Below are 6,763 nucleotides of genomic sequence, written 5' to 3' on the forward strand. Positions count from 1 at the left end.
CTGGGTCGGCTAGGCTCTGATGATCAATACATTTTCTCTGATATTTCCTCATATTTAAATTCAGGTTTTGCATTTTCGGTAAAGATACCAGAAAGTGAGGTTATAATATTCTCAATACATCATATAAGTAGGCATTAGATGTCTATAGTGATTTTTTATTTTATTTTATTTTATTTTATTTTACTTTTTATTTTTTTTTACACCTATAGCACCTGGTCTTCCTAAGTGGTCTCCCATCCAAGTATTAACCAGGCCTGACTCTGCTTAGCTTCCGAGATCGCGTGTGTTCAGGGTAGCATGGCCGTAGACTCAAATGGTGATTTTTATTTCAATCTTTTGTTAATCTACAGATTCTGGTTAGAAATTTATAGTAAAGGAAAATTTATTTATTTATTCATCCATCCATTTGTTCATTCATTGTTTATATGCCTACGGACAGATCAATTCTTATTTAATTCCAAGGGTAATCATTTATCAGGATCATTATTTATTCTGTCGTTCAGTTTCCCCAGATTTGGCCTTTGGAACTCCCCTTCAGGTTGGCTTCTGTATCTTTTTGGAATGTTCAGTCCCCTTTTTAAGCACTTTCATATTTTCTGGAACCACAAGATGTTTCAGGCTCATCTTAAACTTTTTCTGCCCCAGTCCTGCAACCATCTGTTTCTCCAAGGATGCATAGTTTTCTCTCATTGGAGCCTGGTATTTAGAAACTAAGATGTGAGCACTTAGGTGGAGTCATGGGTCCTGGGATATCATAATACCTGACTCGAAAATTGTCAAGGCCGTGAAAACCAAAGAAGGACCGAAGACCTGCTCCACGTTAAAGGAAGCTCAGGAACCATGACGACTAAATGCAAAGTGTGATTTTGGACTGAATCCCGGACCAAAAAAAAAAAAAAAATAGTGAGATAATTGGAGAAATTTGAGCAAGTTCTATGGGTTAAGTAGTATTATATGTGGTATTCTAATTTTGTACATATTTATCTTCCTGTCATGGTCAAGTCAAAATAACATGACCACCCACATTATAAGTGATTTTGAAAAACATTTTCAGATCTCTGCAACCGAAGACACTGATCTGAGTTAGAGGTCAGAAAATTCAGAAAAGAAATAAACATGTACTTGGTGCTCTAACTTTACCATTTAGGAATTTTGAAATAAATTATTATGTATACCAAAAATTACCTAATTAATCTTCTTCAGATGATTGTTTACCTCGTTTCTATTTTTCCAGGATGATATATAAGGCTGTATTAAACATACTTGTACATACATTTTCAAACATTGGAAAATTTCTTTGAGATATGTTTCTTGAAGTGAGGTTGGTTAAATAATTTATGGCACAGCCATAAGTACTATGAAGTCATTAAAAAATGATGAAACATATCAGCATTTGGCAAACTACAGCCTAAGGGCCGGTTCATCTGTGCCCATTCAGTGACATACTGTCTAAGGCTGCTTGCATGCCACAGTGCTGACATAGAGCTGAGTAGCTGCAATGGGGACCATGTGGCTCACAAAGCCTAAAATATTTACTACCTGGCCATTTATAGAAAAAGTTTTTCAGCCCTGATATAGATTATTAACATGCAGGATGACAATATTACTGAGTGAGACATATTTTATTATACATACAATAATATACGTGGGTATATATAAAATTTAAATCAAAGATTCTATTTATTTAAAGTGATGTATGGACAGAGAGACTCTACAAAGTTGTGCACCAAAGTGCTTAAGTAGTCACATTTTTTTTTTAACATTCACATTTATAATTTTCTGCATACCTTACATTTTCATAAAAGGTCGTACGAATTAATTTTTCACATTTTTACCTCCAGGTTGCTACTCAAACCACTCTTTTCAGTCTTCTGCACCCAAAACTCTAGTGAAAACTGGCAATGGCTGCAGAAGACTTTGAGAGACACGTTTTAATTTTTAAATAGGGTGACTGTATATTGTGGTTTGCCTGGAACAGTGCTAGCTTATGGCTCCTGGGACGACAGCAACACTGTAGCTGTTTTTCTCTTAACTCTGTGGCAGTCTTAGCCTCCCGAGCTGCTGTTCATCTTTTAGATGTCTCTTAAGTGTTGCTGTAACTCTGGGTTTTGTCATCGCCTTGTCCCTTCTCACTCTATTCCCTCTCCCAGGAACTCTCCTCAACTCCCGTGGTTCAGTTCACACCAATATACTGATGACTCCTAAATCTGTACTTCTAACTTCCAAACCAGTGCATTCTGGACATTTTTAAGATATCCCAAATCTCATGTCACCTGGGTACCGCCCTCACTACTTCCCCTTCCCTCCCCTCCGACCCCCCAATCATCACAAACCCCTGGCAACTTAACTGCCCAATTATTTCATATGTTGGTTCCCATTCTTACTGCCACCATCCTAATTTAGTTTATCTTGTTCTTGCCTCTTTCACTGAGTGCCTTAAATTTACCTACCAGACCACAGCCAGGAAAATCAACCTTAAATGCCAACCCAAAAACAATACAGAGAATGCCCCAGTCACTCGCTTTTTAAAATCACTTCAGGAGACCTCACATTGCTTAGTGATGTTTTTCAAAGTGTGGTCCATGAACAATCTGCACCAGACCCTCCTGGATTGCATATTAAAAATGCAAAATTAGAAAAAAACAAAACAAAACGAAACACTTGAAGCCCAAAGTCTGGCCTCCATCACAGTTACTGCATCAGAATTTATGGCTAGAGCCCTAGAAATTTCTATTCTTCCCACCACCAGATTGTTTTTATGTGCCATAATGTTTCAGAACGATGGGCCTGGGTGTCTATCAGTGTGCGTACTTTGTTCCAAGGTATTTATGAGAGCCTTCCATGGTCTGGTTCTTACTAACTTCTCTCATCTCATTTCTTGCCATTTCTTAACGAAAACTTTACATTCTACTAATGTAAATTCTTGTACCTTCCTGCTTATACTTTGCTGTTTAACTTCTGTTTACCTTCACCATTTCCTGTGACTGAAATACCTCTGCCCCGCTTACTTAACCTGGCCCGCTCAGAAATATATTTCAAGTCCTCACTCAGGTATTCTCATCTGCAAGCTTTCCTGGCATCCCCAGGATGGGCCATGCCCCCGGGGGCTCTGTCTCCCCAAGGTACTATTACTGAGCTTCGTCAGCATGCCTGGCACATAGTAACCAGTCAATAAAGGTTTGACAAATTGAGTTAATAATAGACGTATGAAGCTTTTTAGAATATATAGGTTCTATTTATTATCTTCTGTTGTCTAACAAATCACCATAAAACTTTGTGGCTTAAAATAACAACTTCTTATTGAGCTCATAATTCTGTGAGTTGGCAGTTTGGTCTGGGATCAGCCAGCCACTTCTTCTGCTGATAAAACTGGGGCTGCTCATGGGTCTGTGGTCAGCTACTGATTGGCTGGGTGGCTGACTGATAGCTGGCTGGAGCAAGAGTGACAGCTATGCATTGCCTCTCTCTTTGTGTATAAGACTAGACCCACCGGGCTCGGGGCCTATTCAGGTGGAGGTGGGAGGTTCCGATAGAGAGAGAAAGAGAAAGAAGCGGGTGGGAGGAAAAACTGTAAGTTCTTTTGAGGCTTATTCTCAGAATTGGCACAATGTCATTTCTGCCACTTTCTATTAGCCAAAGCAAGTACAGCGTGCTAGCACCAATTTGAGGATGAGCAAACAGATGCCACTTTTGGTCGAAGGCACTAGGAAGTATTATGGCCATTTTTGCAATCTGTTCCATGGGTCTCATATATACGAATTCATAATTGTCATTTATAATGTAACCATAAATAGGATTCTAGTTTCGTATCACTATCACTGCGCTTGCCTTATGAATACCGTTATTTCAATTTATCTTCAAACCGTTCCTTACCGTAGGTGCTGCTTGTTTTGTTCCCAGCTCTGTCACCTAACTCTTCTTCAATTAGCCTGTTCTGGTTCACCCTTTGCATCTATTCATGAGCAGTATAAATAAGCGTGCACCATTTAGTTAATTACTTGGATTTGGTTAAGTCTTAAAATGAAGCCAGCGTTCCCAGGCACAGCAAACTACAGACTCTCAGCATGAGAATGGACGTGCTGCCAATGAGAAAGTGTGCCATTTTTGTATCTTTAAATTTTACCTTTCATTTTCTGCTTTACTGCCTTAAAAAAAATGGACAGTATCCAGCTTTCATTCTTTCATATCAGTTGACCTATTTTCCATTTTGAAAGCGATATTCATTTTTCTGCCTATTTGAGCAGCTCTTCACTGCCGAAAAAGAGCTCTCTTTAAAGGGCAAAGCTGTCAAAGGTCAAGTTCCTTGGCCTCCTTACTGGTGAGGTGAGTTACGCTTTGACTCGGGGCTCATGCTCTCAACCCTTGCATTCATTATTGGAGCTTGCACCTTCCTCTCCCGACTTCCATGGTTAGTCTGGGAATTTTAACCTCATTGGCATTTAATTTTATTTTCTCACCAAACCTTAGAAGGAAACCTAGCAATATCTAATGTTTGCAAATAACATGAGAAGAGAGAATGACAGGGAAAGTACTAAGTAAGCTTTTGAGTTTTCTACCCTAGGACTTTTGTTTTTGGGGGGGGCAGGGGTATTAATTGCCTCTCTGATTTTCTTCCTCATGGATTCTGAATGAAACTCTCAGCAATCCTCACTTCTTTTTTTTTAAATACGAAACTAGATTTTATACAAACACTTGGGAACTGGACACTTTGGTTTACAAACAGCAACAAAATTTCTTTCTTATTTTCGAGGGCATCTTGGTCACGAATGCGTCTTTGCTTCCTGTTCCCAATGACTTTTAGCATCCCAGCCTGTCATTCACTGACGGGGAAAAAAGTCTGAGGATTTGGTTTGTGACCTGGGATATATGGGATATAAGTGTGTGTTACAAAACTTAATGCATAAAACTGCTACTTTTGATACAGTGTGGCTCATAGAGATGAGATTTAGCTGCCTGTAATGAGAATTTGGTGTGACTGGAAATTGAACAGAAGCATCTTTTTATTGAAGGTGCTAAGCCTTACAACAGTCATTCAGTAGCAGAAGTGATTGTTTTTCACATTACTTTTCAACTATAAAGCCCTTCAGAGCCTCATAAGAAAATCCCTGTCCTTATTCAAGCAACAAAAAACTTGGTAACTTTTTCCTTACATCCATTTAAAGCAAAATAATGTAGTGACATCTCCTTACCCAACTCTTTAGATATGTTTCAATTTTTCTCTAAGTTAAAGATTTTTTCCTCTTTCAAGGTCGGAACTGTCCTCTGATAAAAATCTCATTTTCTTTTTTTGCTTCTGTGAGGATCACAAAGAAAAAAAAGAGGAAAAAAAATCTAGACATGATGCTGGAGACTTGAAATATACATAGAAACTTTTGGAAAAAAAGATGTTTTTAAACTTTAGTTAGTATCTTTCTTACAATATGTGCATAAATAAACGTTTTGATCTTCACAAATCCTTAGAAGAAATACCAAAAAAATCTCAAACCAGATATTTGAATTAAAATTAGGAGAAAAACATTCTATTTCTTGCTCCATTTGTAAAGCACCTTTAGAAATTTGAGCAAGTCATATAAATTTTCTTTTTCAGTTTTTCCATTTACAAAATGTGTGTCTATTCAACTGAAATAATTTTGTGGATTGATTTCTGTTTCGAAAGTATATTTTCATCTCAAGTCTCTTCTTTACGTGGTAGTACATTTTGTTCTTCCCTACCAGGAAATATATCTAAAATATTCGGTGAGTAGAAAATATTTTAATTAATTGTTTGTTTTTCCAGCAGATCTGATAGAAAAAATATTTTAATTGTCATCTCCTGCAAATTTGGGAGTTATGTCATTAGTGAGTTTAGCTCTAAAATATATATTCTGTTAAATCGAAGCACGATCTTATTAAATGTTTCTCTCAGGAATTTATAGTGCTGGTTTGGCAACTATTTCCTGCAGAAAAACAGGCAGTATTAAAAGGGTCACTTCAAATGATAGTGAAGGTTTTATCAACCTGTGTGAGATTGATTTTTTAAAAATTAATACTAGCACTTATGAGCTTTCAGGATTAAGAAGTATCTTAAATTCCATGGATGGAGCTGGTTGCTTTCTGCTCGTGCACCCTCATAGCTGTAGAGAGAGGGGACCAGGTCAAATTCGCCATTCTTCTAGGGGCCTAGGCGTGCTACGAAGATGCACTTGGCTGTGGTGGAGGAGGCTTCGGAAGATGTCTTACAAACTATCAGCCCCTGGTGTTAGGTGTTAGATCTTGCTAAAAGGCTTCAATTTCGTGGTGGTCTCAATAGAGGAAAGAGTGCTTGATAAACCCCATTTTGTGAAATGAGAGGAGCAATATTCGTTTATTTGTATTTCTTGCTGCTTATCTGACACGATATCCTGAGCTGTGATGAGGCTCCAGTGTCCAGTCCTCACCCACCACTCAGAGGGCTCCAGCACATCAGAGGGACAGAATTGCAGCCACCCTAATCCAATTGTAGGCTTTCAAAGTGTATAAAAGCCATGTCCATGAGTTACATACAATTAAATGACTCAAAACTTTTCAACATTTTAGGAAGAAGAGAAACAATAATAGAGGGTAATTCAACAGCTTTCTTTCCTCATTATTTTTAGCATACTCTTGGCAAAATGTTCAGTTTACGCACTAAGTATATAAAGTATTTTCATGGCTCCAGCACATCAGAGGGACAGAATTGCAGCCACCCTAATCCAATTGTAGGCTTTCAAAGTGTATAAAAGCCATGTCCATGAGTTACATACAA

General features: G+C 38.0%; 1 protein-coding gene and 1 pseudogene across 4 annotated transcripts in view; one reads left to right on the forward strand and one right to left on the reverse strand.

The window, feature by feature from the left end:
• INPP4B (inositol polyphosphate-4-phosphatase type II B) overlaps positions 1 to 6,763 on the forward strand; it is a 610,870-nt gene that overhangs the window by 190,903 nt on the left and 413,204 nt on the right. The window lies entirely within an intron of this gene.
• On the reverse strand, positions 201 to 309 carry LOC111728810 (annotated as a pseudogene).

This window comes from Pteropus vampyrus, unplaced genomic scaffold, assembly GCF_000151845.1.
Source record: "Pteropus vampyrus isolate Shadow unplaced genomic scaffold, Pvam_2.0 Scaffold229, whole genome shotgun sequence".
Classification (NCBI taxonomy): Eukaryota; Metazoa; Chordata; class Mammalia; order Chiroptera; family Pteropodidae; genus Pteropus; species Pteropus vampyrus.